Source organism: Salvelinus sp. IW2-2015, linkage group LG34 (genome assembly GCF_002910315.2).
Source record: "Salvelinus sp. IW2-2015 linkage group LG34, ASM291031v2, whole genome shotgun sequence".
NCBI classification, from domain to species: domain Eukaryota; kingdom Metazoa; phylum Chordata; class Actinopteri; order Salmoniformes; family Salmonidae; genus Salvelinus; species Salvelinus sp. IW2-2015.
The window spans coordinates 6,087,845-6,101,713 of NC_036873.1; positions in this window are offsets into that span (position 1 = coordinate 6,087,845).

The window sequence follows — 13,869 nt, forward strand, 5'->3', positions numbered from 1 at the left end:
GCTACATATCTAAACAAAATACTCCACTTTGCCAGGTGAGCCATCAAGTTAGACAGGTGTGTCTTGGGGTGATTATGGCCATCTATTGTACTGTATTTCATSAACATCTGTACATGTCTAGACAATAGTGAMCTATCCACTTAGCTAKATGTGGCTGGGGGGTGGGTATAGCATTTCTAATAATCTAATAATTATAAAATATTTCTATCTGGACACGTTCTTTTAGTCCAGGAACCATTTCACTGTACCGTTTACACCTTCTGTATCCTGTGCAAATACATTTAGRTTTGATTTGATATTTTGTGTTAGTTTGTGTTTACCAGAGATGATAGTCTGCAGAACAACATGACCTTCACCAAAGATTAGGATATAAGCCAAGGACTAGATAAAGTGTGTTTTTACCTGGAGTTTTTCCTYATTGTAGGCCACTACTTTCACCATTTTTAGTCTTGAAAGCTTTGGTTGTTTACTACACTACCTTACTCASTCTGTTTAGCACATGGCCTCACATGTGAATCCTTAAAGAGATGGGTGGGGCTAAGGCTTAAGAGGGTGTGAACAATGTTGAATGGGTGTAGACAAAGAGCTCTCCAGTAGGTGTACAAAAACAGTCAAGGGTCATTTTGTCAGAAGTGGGGTAACAAGTTTATCAACGTTCGAAGCAGAATTAATAACCCATTGTTCCTCAGCGGTAGTGTATGATATACAATTTCTAGCTCTGAGTTTCTACTTTCTACAAAAAAATACACCATTTCAAATGTTGCTACATAGGACCGAATCTAGGTGGTAGGTCAAAAATGTCCCCTGCTCACGTCTGTCAGTGACTAAAGAAGTGAACGATTGTCATTATTACCCAATGTGACCAAGAAATTGTCAAAGAACTTTAATAACGTTTCCAGATTTTTTTCTGGAAAAGTACCTCTGTCACGATCATGACAAAGCAAAATAGAAGGAAGTATGTTGTACTGACAACATTACTGTAGTATTTACTGTAGTGTTTTTGTGGACATTACTGTAGTATTTACTGTATTTTTTTGCAAGCATTACGGTAGTATACTGTTTCATTTACTGTAGTGTTTTTGCAAGCATTACTGTAGTATACTGTTTCATTTACTGTAGTGTTTTTGAAGAATTTACTGTAGTTTTTTTGCAAGCATTACTGTAGTATACTGTTTCATTTACTGTAGTGTTTTTGAAGAATTTACTGTAGTTTTTTTCTGGACATTACTGTAGTATTTACTACAGTGTTTTTGTTTTATTATCTTTCACATATAAGTGGGGACTTTCTCCTTGGGGAAACCTGCTGGACAAATACTAAAGTATGACTGGGGTCTGAACAGATAGTTCAGAGCTTCTGCTCTTTTCTATAAGCTGTAAGTAAGTAAGTAAGTACGTAAAGGGACTTGGGCCTTGCAGTGATAGCTCAGGGCTTCCTGCCATTTTCTACCCCTCTTCTCAGTGTGTCTGCCCTGTCGAGTTTGAGGTTTGGCAAGGGACAAGGGGGATGTGGGTTGGAGTTCTCCTTTTGTCTTCTGCAACTTGATTTGATCATTAAATGTAGCCTAAAGAAAAAAAAGATAAAGAATAGGGAGGGGTTGGGTAGGGGATACGAACCCAGTTTAAGGTAAGGGTTTGGAGGGTATGGAATATTAAACGGACACAGTTTATGGTAAAGGCTTGGAGGGTATGGAATATTAAACAGACCCAGTTTATGGTAAGGGTTTGGAGGGTAGGGAATAGTAAACGGACCCAGTTTANTTTGAGAGATTTCAATTGGCTTTGAGGTTTAACAGAGGACTCCGGCAGCGAGGAGAATCTGGTCCAGGGTTCAGGGTCACAGGGAGGCAGGTCAGAGCTCTTGGTGGATAAGCTATAGAGAACACAATATTGCTATATACTTGGCATGTAGGTTTAAGACTCACGGGTGGCACAAATTGGGATATGGGAGAAGGGAATGGGCAGAATATATGCAAATTAAATATTTGCATATCAGTACAGTGTAATATTACTATAGTATGTTTTCATGTGGGTATGAGAGTGTTAACCATGATTTATTCCCATAAATACAATTATCGTATTCATGGAACAATTTCCAGCTTTCCTCCGTGCAGTGTTAATTTCATCAATGAAAACTGTACCGGAAATATTTGTCAAAGATCCTATTTTTCAGTGGCAATTGACGAGATGATAACTGACTACAAAAAAACGAAACAAAAATATATTTTAATTTCGGTTGATGAAAACAAGATGAGACAAAATAGAGAGATTTTAGAGCTTGTCAGTGTTATTTGTTTGACCCAGTCAAAAGCATGCATGACCTTAGCAGAATTGTTAAGCTTTCTCATTGCAGTGTTGCAATGCTGTTGGTGGAAAATAAAAACCATGCCCAAGTCATTCCTGAGTGACCTCTCTGCCCGGCAACTGTTCCCTAATCTGGCGGCATCAAATTATTGATAAGGCACACTCCATGGCTACTCTCCCAGTGGTACAAGCTCCGGGTAGAAAAAGAGGCGATGTTTGGAGCCACTTTACGTTTCATATAGATTCGAACAAGACCGAATGCAAAGTTTCCACAGCATTTGCACCCACACGTTGACAGGGAAAAATAACCTCAAGCAACATCTGAATGCACATCATCCCAACATATACACTCAGGTATATACACTCTGCCACTACTTATGACTTTGATTGCGGCCATTTGAATTGGCTGTGCAGGTAAATGTTTTAATTTGTTGCATCAGTGCGAGCTGAACATTAACTACGTGGTCACATCACCAAGGTTATTATAGCAAACAAAAACTTGAAACGAAAATAAAAACAAACATTTGAAAAACGATTTAGTAAACTGAAATAATAAAACTAAAAAACATTTGAAAAATTAAAACTATACTGAAACTATTATCTTTGATTACAAAACGAACTAAAAGTAATATTAAAGACGAGTATTTTTTTATCTACTAATTGGTGTTGAAAAGGAAATTAATATGCATGTATGTAGATGGTTTTCTTTCATTGATCCCTATTCTGAACCCATTCTCTCGATATACAGTATATTCTAGTAAAGTGAATTCGGAAAGTATTCAGACCATCTTGACTTCTTCCACATTTTGTTACGTTTTGTTACGTTACTTATTCTAAAATTGATTAAATCGTTTTTTCACCCTCATCAATCCACACAATACCACATAATAACAAAGCAAAAACATTTTTTTTTACATTTTTGCAAATGTAATGCTGCCATCACCTTGTTCCACCATAGAGATGGTGCCAAGTTTCCTCCAGACATGACGCTTGGCATTCAGCGCCAACGAGTTCAATCTTGGTTTCATCAGACCAGAGAATCTTGTTTCTCATGGTCTGAAAGACGTTTAGGTGCCTTTTGGCAAACCAAGCGGGCTGTCATGTGCCTTTTACTGAGGAGTGGCATCCGTCTGGCCACTCTATCATAAAGGCCTGATTGGTGGAGTGCTGCAGAGATGGTTGTCCTTCTGGAAGGTTCTCCCATCTCCATAGAGGAACTTTAGAGCTTTGTCAGAGTGACCATCGGGTTCTTGGTCACCTCCCTGACAAACACCCTTCTCCCCAAATTTAGGAAGAGTTTTGGTGTTTCCAAACTTCTTCCATTTAAGAATGACGGAGGCCAATGTGTTCTTTGGGACCTTCAACGCTGCAGAAATGTTTTACTACCCTTCCCCAGATCTATGCCTTGACACAATCCGGTCTCGGAGCTCTGTGGACAATTCCTTCGACTTCATGGTTTGGTTTTTGTTCTGACATGCACTGTCAACTGTGAGACCTGAGACAGGTGTGTGCCTTTCCATGTCATGTCCAATCAAGTTGTAGAAACATCTCAAGGATGATCAACGGAAAGAGGACGCACCTGAGCTCAATTTCAAGTCTCATAAAAAAGGGTCTGAAAACTTTTGTTAAATACGTTTTTTGTTGTAATAAATTAGCAAAAATGTCTAAAAACCAGTTTTCGCTTTGTCATTATGGGGAAATTGTGTGTAGATTGATGAGGAAAACAAAAAATGTAATCAATATTAGCATAAGGCTGTAACGTAACAAAATGTAGAAAAAGGGAAGGGGTCTGAATACTTTCCGAATGTACTGTTTTCAAATCTGTCAAGACAATTCTAATTAAAGGTACACCATATTTAAAGGGATGGCTTTTGATAAATATACTGAAAACCCTATTGAATGAAAAGTCCTTGAGAAAATCTGTTGGCCAGTAAGTGGGAAGGTTTTCAGCAGTTTAATCACATTTATTCAGTGCGCGGAAGGGAGCCACACCTGCAAAGCCCGTTATGCACCTGCTTATGGTAAGTCTGAATACCAACTAATTGGTACCAATTGTTCATCTTTTTTGTATATATTTCAATTTATTTTCAATCTCTTTTACATTTTTTAAATTAAATATACCTTCCGTTAAACTGCCTCACCCAATTTGATATCGGATCCGCTATTTTTAGATCCTTTAGCCAGAATCTCCATCAGAATCTAGCCATCAGAAGCTATCCAGCTAATTAGCTACTAGCTATTTAGTCATTGTCAGCGACTGCTAGCGGCCTTTACCTTTGGCACAGACTCCAGCCGCTTTAAGCCTGGATAACACTTGCCAGTATTGGACTGTTTTCTTCACTACAATGTACAATTTGAAGTGGATGAGAGCATCACTCCAGTCCAGTGTGCGCCTCGCAATGTGCCCATTGCAATGAAAGTGGCTGTGAAGGCCCAGCTGGACAAGTATGAGGCCGATGGCCACATGACATCTGTGACTGAACCAACTGCCTGGATCAGCAATATGGTCAAAAACCAGAGAAGCTGAGGGTCTGCATCGACCCAAAGCATCTGAACCAAGCACTGAAACGATCCCACTACATCATGCCGATACTAGAGGATGTCCTCTACAAGCTTCCCAAGGCCAGAAGTTTCACCTTGGTGGATGCCCGAGATGCATTCCTTCAATGCAAGCTGGACGAAGAAAGCAGCTTCATGACAACCTTCTGGACCCCCTGGGGTCGGAAACGCTCGCTCAAGCTCCCGTTTGGTGTCTCAGTGGTGCCTGAGGTATACCAACGCAAGCAGCACGAGTTACTGGCTGGGCTCAAGGGCATTGAACCCATCRCCGATGATGTCCTGATCGTAGGCTGTGGTGACACAGACGAAGAAGCAGAACGCAACCACGATGTGAAGCTCCTGGCACTGATGGAGCGCTGCCGATCAGTTAAGCTTCGTCTTGGCCTGAAGAAGCTGCAGTTCAAGGTGAAAGACGTCCACTTCCATGGCCACATTCTCTCGGCAAAAGGCCTGAAGCCGGAGCTATCCTCGACATGCCAAAATCGCCTGATGCAAAAGGAGTACAGCGTCTCAAACTATCTTGCAAAGTTCATGCCACACCTATCAGCAGTCTGTGAGCCTCTGCGCCGGTTGCTGGACAAAGACACACCATGGCACCGGCTACCCACGAGGCCGCAGTGCAGGAGATGAAATCTCTGGCTTCATTCATGCCAGTGTTGCGCTACTACGACGTCACGAAGCCTGTCACAATCCAGAGTGACTCCAGCCAAAGGAGACTTGGATGCGGCCTTATGCAGGAAGGCCAACCCGTTGCGTTTGCCTCGAGAGCGCTCATCCCCACCGAACAAAACTATGCACAAATTGAGAAAGAGTGCCTCAGCATCGTCTTCTCCTGCCAGCGATTCCATCACTACTTATATGGTCGAGAGCTGGTCACCTTTGAAACTGACCACAAACCACTCATTGCCATATTCAGTAAACCTCTCCTCAACGCGCCCAAGAGGCTTCAAAGCATGCTCCTGACTCTGCAAAACTACAGCCTGAAGGCTGTAGCCAGGACCAGAGATGTACATCAGCGACACACTGAGCAGGGCAACAGCACAATGTACAGGAAGAGGCACTGTCTATCAGCGGCAGGCCATCTGTTCGCTACAGCAGGAACAACAAGATGTTCAACAGATCAATCAGGCAGACTACTTAAAGATCACCGCCTAGCCCAGATCAGGCAACACACTGACAAGGAYGAACACCTACAGTCACTGAAGTCCATGGCTCTCGCAGGTTGGCCATACCTGAAAGAGGAGACACCTTTCACCGTGAGAGAATACTGGACCTTTCAGGATGAGATCAGCGTGCAAAATGGCGTCTTGTTCAGAGGTCAGAAGGTCATTATTCCCAAATCACTACATCCAGAGGTGCTTACCCGCATACACTCCAGTCGCGTTGGAGGTGACGCATGCTACCGCCAGGCTCGTGAAACATTATACTGGCCAAACATGCAAGCAGAAATTAAAGACTTTGTCAGCAACTGTACCACATGCAACGAGTACGCTCATGAACAGCAAAAGGAAACCATGATGTCACACAAACTGCCCACAAGGGCCTGGCAAATCGTCAGCATGGACTTATTCAGCCACAGACAAAAGGMCTATCTTCWCATYGTTGATCACTACTCTGAMTTTTGGGAAATTGAACTGCTCCCTGACYTGTCTGCAGAGACGGTCATAAAGCGCTGCAAGGCGCAGTTTGCAAGGCAAGGTCAGCCTGACAAGGTAATCACGGACAATGGCCCACAATTCACTGCACAGTTGAAGCGTTTCGCCTCAGAATGGGAGTTTGACCACGTGACCTCCTCTCCAAGACACCCAAAAGCAAATGGCAAGGTAGAATCAGCTGTCAAGATTGCAAAAAAACTGTTAAGCAGGGCCTTGCGCGACAGCAACAACCCATGGTAAGCGAGCTTACAGTGTAGGAACGCACTCACCGAAAACATGGACAGCAGCCCAGCACAACGCCTTCTGTCCAGACGTCTGAAGACTACCATCCCCGTAGCTAACAAGCTACTTGAGCCCTGCGTCGTGGTTGGYGTCACGGACAAACTGCGTCACAGAAAGCAGCTCGCTAAGTGCTTCTACGACCGGACTGCTCGAGACCTACCAGAACTGGAGGTGGGTGAAACGATAAGGATGAAACCACTGCTGGGAGACCACACAGGACTTTGGAGACTGGGCACGTGCCTACAGAGAGTTGCACCACGTTCTTACCTGGTGGATGTTGATGGCTCCCTCTATCGTCTCAATCGGGTGGATCTGCGCGTAGCAGAGCAGACAAACTAGAACACGCCACACACTCACCTAGATGAGCTAGATAACAGTCCAGGCCTAAGGGTAAGGGCTGCAGAATTGAGACATGAACCAACTGAAGGTGAGGCTTCCAGCTCGTGGCCCTAATCCTAMCCCTGTCAGAGCCAATACTTACTCACGGGTGGGTCGGCTGTGCAAGCCACCGGACAGGCTTACTCTGTAAGCAAGAGACTGTGTTAACTTGTCCTCTGTTTATATAACAAAAAGACAACTGAAGTAAAAAATAAAATGTCATGCTTTTTCAATTGTTATGACTTGACAGTTAACAAACCTCCAAACGAGCTTCAATGCCATACAACACTCTTTCTRTGGCCTCCAACTGCTCTTAAAACGCTAGTAAAACTAAATGCATGCTTTTTAACCGTTCGCTGCCCGCACCCGCCCGCCCGACTAGCATCACTACTCTGGACGGTTCTGACTTAGAATATGTGGACAACTACAAATACCTAGGTGTCTGGCTATACTGTAAACTCTCCTTCCAGACTCATATTAAACATCTCCAATCCAAAATGAAATCGAGAATCGGCTTTATTCCGCAACAAAGCCTCCTTCACTCAGGCCGCCAAACATACCCTAGTAAAACTGACTATCCTACCGATCCTCGACTTCGGCAATGTCATTTACAAAATAGCCTCCAACACTCTACTCACTCTACTCAGCTTTTGTCACCAAAGCCCCATATACCACCAACCACTGCGACCTGTATGCTCTAATCGGTTGGCCCTCGCTACATATTCGTCGCCAGACCCACTGGCTCCAGGTCATCTATAAGTCTTTGCTAGGTAAAGCTCCGCCTTATCTCAGCTCACTGGTCACCATAACATCACCCACCCGTAGCACGCGCTCCCTCACTGGTCATCCCCAAAGCCAAAAGCTCCTTCGGCCGCCTTTCCATCCAGTTCTCTGCTGCCAATGACTGGAACGAATTGCAAAAATCACTGCAGCTGGATGTCACGCCCTGACCATAGAGAGCTTTTTATTCTCTATGTTGGTTAGGTCAGGGTGTGATTAAGGGTYGGTTATCTAGGGGAATTATATGTCTATGTTGGCCTGGTATGGTTCCCTATCAGAGGCAGCTGTTTATCATTGTCTCTGATTGGGGATCATATTTAGGTAGCCATTTCCCCATTGTGCTTTGTGGGATCTTGTCTAGGTATAGTTGCCCGTGTGCACTATTTTGAGCTTCACGTTTCGTTTCTTTGCTTTATTGTTTTTTTCCCTTTGAGTTTTCCATTCCAAAATAAAGGATGGAAACATACCACGCTGCATCTTGATCCACTCCTTATGGCGATCGTGACACTGGAGACTTATATTTCCCTCACTAGCTTTAAACATTAGCTATCCGCAGCAGCTAACCGATCGCTGCAGCTGTACATAGCCCATCTGTAARTAGCCCATCCAATCTACCTACCTCATCCCCATATTGTTTTTATTAACTTTTCTGCTCTTTTGCACACCAGTATTTCTACTTGCACATCATCATCTGCACATCTATCACTCCAGTGTTAATTTGCTAAATTATAATTACTATGGCCTATTTATTGCCTTTCCTCCTCACRCCATTTGCACACACTATATATAGACTTTCTTTTTTTCTATTGTGTTATTGACTGCACGCTTGTTTATTCCATGTGTAACTCTGTGTTGTTGTTTGTGTCGCACTRCTTTGCTTTATCCTGCTTTTTCTTTTCTTTGGCCAGGTCGCAGTTGTAAATGAGAACTTGTTCTCAACGAGCCTACCTGGTTAAACAAAGATGAAATAAAATAAAAATAAAAACTACTGAGAAGTGCTTATATCAAAACTCGTAAAAGAGTCTTAAATTCAAGGTCAGAATATGCGTAGAGAGAAATTAAAAACGGGAATTATGTTCTATTTATGCACGCTTAACTCGGGTCTGAAACTGCCTCAAACTGATTCAAAACAGGAATTTGTCATATTGATGTTGTACTACTTTTTCAGGGAGAAGACTTCAAAAATCCACCTCAACTTCCCTAGTGACTCGTCTGTGTATTAAAATAATTATAGATGTTTAGCAACTGACTAAAAATAGGAGCATCTCCCAGGCAGGGACAGATTGGGACCAAAACAGGCCCACACATTTCTAACACMGGCCCATTTGTTTCCTCTAGGCCCTCACACCAACCAATTTTTTTCCTCAAGGCTCCCATTATAACATTATTTGCCAAACAATTATAGTTCTGCACAAAAAAACAACTAATTCGACAGGCCAACTGGTCTAAAGATCGGTTGGTCTATCTGACATTTGCCCTAGCTGCCTAATGGCCAGTCCGTTTCTGCTCCCAGCTATATATATATTTTGCTCATTATATGGTGCTGCCCTACAACAGGGCCATAGAAACCGTTAGATAACATTTTTAGCATGTGACCTGGCYCTTGTGGAGTGGATCATTTTCAAGAAAAAGCATCACAGCCCATATATATCTGAAGGATATGCATCTCATTAGTTGTAATTACGATACATCAGAAGCTTCGGGAAATGGTTTTTGAAACACATTCTGTGTGACATCAGTGTCAACATTTACGCTATGAGGTTGAAAATTACCCTCTTCTTCTTTGCGAGTAGGTGTGGCACTGAGTGCATTTTTTTAATCAACTTCACGGTATCTGTTCTATTTGCATATATTATGTGGATGTGTTAGGTAAAAACAATGACATGATGGTAGTCTCTCATTCGTTCTATCATTTGCAGGAAAGGGTTACACTTCTCTAATTTTTTTTTCATATCAAACATAGCGTACACACCATAGACACATACAGTATATACATTCACATTGTTGTATGTATAAATCAGTAAGTAAGACAACAATAGCAACTGTGGGCCCATCTATCTCTTTGTTTTGTTTGTTAGCATCTTCTCACAGAAAGGTGATGACATCACAAAGCAACGTTGTCTGAGGGAAGGTCACGCACCAGTCAAAGCGATCCATCATTTGGTGCAACAGAAGAAGACTGGGTTTTATGTCGGCTCTGTATTTATTATTCATGCACCGTTTATGAGAATGGCCTACGAGAGGAGAGGAGACAAATATAAAGCCTTCCGTCACTCTCCCTCTCATCCCTCTCTCTTCCTCTATCAGTTCTCTCTGAGGGGATTTTACCCTTGGAGTTGCTTTAAGGTTCATCAATACATCGACGTCCTAGAACTGAGAAGTCTCCCTGAGAAACCTGCTTCCTCCTCGTTTCTCCTTTCTGGGATGTCCTGACTGTTTGAATGGGGAGAACTGATTTGGCAGTTTACAAGGGGTTACCGCTCTGTTAATTTGATTTAAAGGAAGAGAAGAGAGTGGTTCAAATGCAACTGGTCAGAAACAGGTTTGAATAGAGTTTACATTTATAAAAGCTGTGTCTCACAGTAAATTCAATTAACACATATTTGGAGATGACGAGAATCAGGGTTTGAGGGAAATAAAAGATACAACTAGTTAAACACTATGCCCTAAGTCGGGATGCTGGATATACTATTTCACTGCCATTCTTTTTCTTTGAATATGTATTTTCTATTACAGTGAGGGAGTGAGATCAGCCGACCCCTGCCTGTCTGCTAACGGCTGAGTTAACCTGGCTAGGAAGATGGATTTCAAGTGTTAACACTCCTTTCATACCCTGCCAAAAAAACAGAATAGACACATTGTGCATCAGTTTGATAAACAACCTGTCTGGACGACTTAATATTCTAATCTGGAATTCCTGCAATGACAGTACCGGGGTGGAAAAAGGACAGTGGGTAGTGCTAGCGATTCATCCCTTTTTCTGACGCAACCTCAACTCTCTTCAGGACTGGCAGAAGAGTTGAAAGAGGTAGTGAAGGCAAAAGGAGGAGAGAAGTCAGTGATGTCGGAGCAGGGAGGTTTAGCCTGATGATGTAACAKAGTGACAACGCCCACTCTCTCTGCATCTACACACCTTTCTCCATTTCCTCGTTCGTCGTGCGTCACTCTTTGATCTGGTCCGACTAAATTAGAAGTTCTGCTTTTCCCACCAAATCGGYGCCACCCGCACTCCTGCCACAGTCATAATCTGACTCCACATCAGAGGGAGGGAGGTGGGCACAGACTGAACTTTATCAGAGGGTAGGCCGACATGTGCTTCAGTTTCAGAGAATCGGTGTTGTTTTGGTCCCCGTAGTTTTGGGGAAATTGTAGGACGACTAGGGCCACTTAGACTAATGTAAGAGGAGATACAAGGGATGTAAACATGTGTAGCGGATGTGAACCAGCTAGTTAGAACTAGTGTAGCATCATGCTGTCACGTCTGGAGCCGTAAGATTTTCATGGGTCACTCGTATTGTCTGGGACGCAGGGTGCATTGTGGGTACATAAATCATGGAGGGGTTAGTATGGGGAGGGACACCCTCTAACACAAACAACTCCACCATTACCAGTTGTCAGTTGTTTGTCCTTTGCACTAGACAGTGAAGGATGGCATCCTTTTCATGATGTTATACCTGACTCTCTCTCTCTCTCGGGAGTTTGATGTCCATACACCCTGTATACTATTAGCTCTGTTTACTTTGCACTGAGGGGAACTTTTATCTACACCAGCACTATCTTCCCCCCCCCCCTTTTACAAGGAGTCAAGGTTGCTCTGCTTTAGTATTGCGATAATGTAGCTGGACCATGAAATGTGACATTGTCTTAATGTTGGAGCTTTAAAAGACCTTCGCATCCCCCAGGGGGTTGACATTATCGTTTSCCATTTGCATATCTCCAAGAACAGAGGGGGAAGAAATACACATATATCTGTCTCTGAGTTCATGGTCCATGCCTTATTCAGCCAAGGAAGAAAAGAGAGATGTCCCTGAACTATATAATCATCTTAGCACACCTCTTCATCTGGAGACGCTCCACTTTGAGCATTCTCTTTGAATATCAATGTCATTCAAAGCCATGTATTTTCTGTACGGCTAATTGAAACTTTCTCTTTCACCGTGACCAGGAAGTGTGAACTATGGAGAGCCGTGAGGGCCATAATAAATGAAGACCTCTGAAACCTGACAAGTGATTGACATATCAAGGTCAGCTACTGTACCGCTTCGCAAACCTGCAACTCCAAGGTTGTGTCCCGAATGGCACCATATTCCCTATATAGTGCATTACTGTTRAACAGAGTCCTATGAGCCCTGGACTAAAGTAGTGCAAGATATATTAGGACTAGGGTGCCATTTAGTATGCATCTCCAGACTACAGATAAGGCTTGGAGGAAAGGAGGGATTCCCATACCAAAAAAGAAAAGTCACCATTTTCTCAATTTCTCTCAAATTTCACATCTGGTCATGGGCAGACCTGAGGGCAGACATCACGTCACTTTATTGTTGCTTTTTGTGCTGATGTCATTGAAGTTGTGCTCAAGTTTCCTAGATGCGGTCACTGTTACATGTCACGGCCCCCTTCTCAATTCTCATGACACATGCACTAGGGGTGTCACGGCCGTCGTAAGGAGGAGACCAAGGCGCAGCGTGATAAGCGTACATTCTTCTTTATTTAAAGAATGAACACCGAACAAAATAACAAAACGAACCGTGAAGCTAATATGGCTAGTGCAGACAGGCAACTAAACCTAGAATAAGAACCCACAAAACCAAAAGGGAAAATGGCAACCTAAATATGATCCCCAATCAGTGACAACGATAAACAGCTGCCTCTGATTGGGAACCAATTCAGGCCACGATAGACATACATATGCCTAGACTTACCAACACCCCTAGACATACAAAAAACCCTAGACAATACAAAACAAGCATACCCACCCTCCTCACACCCTGACCTAACCAAAATAATAAAGAAAACATAGATAACTAAGGTCAGGGCGTGACAAGGGGTGAAGAGTCATAAGGGACGTGGGTGAAAGTGTAACAACAGACGGTCCCAGTTTGACTAAGAAATATGAAGGTTCAATATGACATAATGTCCCATATTTCTGCAAGAGTACCTCAATTATGTTCCTCTTTGGGGAATTTGTTTTTCAATCCATCTACAGTATCCATCCATCAACATCAACATGGAGGAGGAGACGTACCAAGGGTGAGACTCAGGTAATAAGTGCCTGTCTGATTGTGTTAAAATTGTCTTTTATTTCAATCAGTTGGTGCCACTGCCTAAGGTGTGTGTGAGCCAACCAGGCCAAACCCTCAAAGAATCTGCTGAGTTAGCTATTCCCCAAAAGGATATTTTGTTTGGTTGGGGCCTTTGGCTTGCTCTATCCTGCCATGAACGCTTCTGGGTTTGTGGTGAAGATGGTTGAAATTGTTATCACTGCAAATTCCACATCTAATCCCATATACACACACACACACACATCAACACTCCCACACACACATTCACATACACTACATACACGCACACACACACACGACTCAACACAGACACACATACAGTACATACACATGGACACACACACACACACACACACTTTTACACTCATCATTGCTGCTGCTAATCTGTTCTTAATTTGACTCAAATGATTATCTATCCTGATGCCGAGTCACTTTACCCTGCATTCATTTACATATCTACCTCAAATACCTCATACCTCTGCCCATTGATCTAGTACTTGTAATACCTGTATATAGCTGCACATTGATCTGGTACTACCTGTATATAGCTGCACATTGATCTGGTACTGGTACTCCCTGTATATAGCTGCACATTGATCTGGTACTACCTGTATATAGCTGCACATTGATCT